Raw genomic sequence first — 2,500 nt, forward strand, 5'->3', positions numbered from 1 at the left:
AGAGAAGGTAGGTAGTGTGCGGGTAAAGATATGTTGACTGGGTGAAAGAAGGAGGCACCAGTTTGACTCCAGGATACAGAGAAGGTAGGTAAAGTGCAGGTAAAGATATGTTGAATGGGTAAAGGCAGGAAACACCAGAAAAAGTCAGTCCCGTCCATCGCTGCTTGTAGCTTTAATTATTATTATATTTTTATGGAATGAAATACATTGTAAAGTTCCCTCATGTTGGTCGGTTGGGAGGTGAAAGTGTTTACAAAAGTTTGAATATGATATTTGACATATTGTCATTCTTCTTTACAACTTGCCCGAAAAGGATTCGTTAGAAGCTCAGCAGCACTCGGTGGAAAATAAAAAGTGTCTTTGATGCAACTTAAAACAGACATTTTCCAATAAATGTTTGCAAGTTTTAGATAACTGTTTTTAATTTGGGAAAAAAAACGTTGCGTAAATAAATTGGTGATGAGTTGAAGATGCAACTTGGATGAGGTTTATTAAACATGAAAAAAGGCAGCGAATGAATTAAAGGTATTTTAGAGGTTAGTAAAACTTTGTGTAATTAAGTTGGTGTTGATTGAAGATGCAACAAAGTTAAGTTAAAATTGGCCCAAAATTAAGTCGGATAAACATTATTTTTTTTTATTTTAACTTATATATATTTTAATTAGATCTATCTAATTTGCTGTCTTCTTTGAAAGAATTGTTGCAATATTTTCCAACCTATATATATATATATATATGTATATATATATATATATATATATATATATATATATATATATATATATATATATATACATATACATTTTTATTAGGTGTAAAAAAAAAAAAGGTTGGAAAATATTGCAACAATTTTTGTGTGTGTGTGTATAATATATATATCTATATATATACATATATATATATACATATGTGTGTGTATATAATATATATATATATATATATATACATACATACATATATATATATATATGTATATATAAATATATATATATATATATAATACACACACACACACAAACGCACACACACACACGCATGCACGCACACACTCACACACACACACACACTTCAGGAGATTTCCTTCAGAAAAATCTATGTGTGCGTGTATATATATATGTATATATATATATATATATATATATATATATTTATGTGTGTGTATATGTATGTATGTATGTATGTATATAATTTATTACTATCATTTTTAGCTACAAAAACAAAAACGAAACAAAAAAAATAAAAAAAATAAAATATATATACAAATATATAATTTATTTAATTTTTTGGTTAAAAAATATAATAAAAACAAATACAAAAATAAATATATACATATATATATTTTTTATATTTAAATTTTTTTTTTTTTTTAATTTTTGTTGTTTTTTTAACAAAAAAAGACCAAAAAATACAAAAAATAATTTATACACGTATATTTTTTAATTTTTTCGATTTTTTTAATTAAGTTTTTAAATTAGGTGTAGACAAATTGGTTGGAATTAAAAAGGAAAGAAGTCAGCAAATTAAAAGGTAAATGGGGACGTCGTGGCGCAGTTGGGAGAGTGGCTGTGCCAGCAACCTGAGGGTTCCTGGTTCAATCCCCACCTTCTACCATCCTAGTCACGTCCATTGTGTCGTTGAGCAAGACACTTCACCCTTGCTCCTGATGGGTCAGGGTGAGCGCCTTGCATGGCAGCTCCCGCCATCAGTGTGTGAATGTGTGTGTGAATGGGTGAATGTGGAAGTAGTGTCAAAGCGCTCTGAGTACCTTGAAGGTAGAAACGCACTACACAATTATAACCCATTTACCATTTACAATGTATCAATATTTGTTGTGTACTAAAACTGCTATCATAGTTTTATATATTGCAGCTGTTGATGTACAGTTGTGGTCAAAAGTTGTAAAGGACATCATGTCATGGCTGTCTTGAGTTTCCAACTCTTATTTTTTTGTGATAGAGTGATTGGAGCACATACTTGTTTTTCTGACATCACATGAACAAAGATAAGACCTTCTGGAGGAAAGATCCGTGGTAAGATGAAACAAAAATGGAACTGTTTGGCCACACTACCCAGCAATGTGTTTGAAGGAGAAAAGGTGAGGCCTTTAATGCCAGGAACACCACACCTACCATCAAGCATGGTGGTAGTAGTATTATGCTCTAGGCCTGTTTTGCTGCCAATGGAACTGGTGCTTTACAGAGAGTAAATGGGACCATGAAAAAAGGAGGATTACCTCCAAATTCTTCAGGACAATCTAAAGTCATCAGCCCGGAGGTTGGGTCTTGGGCGCAGTTGGGTGTTCCAATGATGGACCACAAAAGAAGTCCTGTTCGGCATGTGGAGCATCAAGACCATGGAGATCCTGCTGCAACTAATGTGGGCGGAGCTGAGATACAAAACCACTCCCACTTCTTCTTAGAGCGCCTTTGATTCGCAGCCAAGAGGCAGGCGAAACACAAAGGATCTTTGTTGCCTCCTCTCGGAGTTGTCTTGACCCCTT

This window comes from Nerophis ophidion, linkage group LG16, assembly GCF_033978795.1.
Source record: "Nerophis ophidion isolate RoL-2023_Sa linkage group LG16, RoL_Noph_v1.0, whole genome shotgun sequence".
In the NCBI taxonomy this organism is placed as follows: domain Eukaryota; kingdom Metazoa; phylum Chordata; class Actinopteri; order Syngnathiformes; family Syngnathidae; genus Nerophis; species Nerophis ophidion.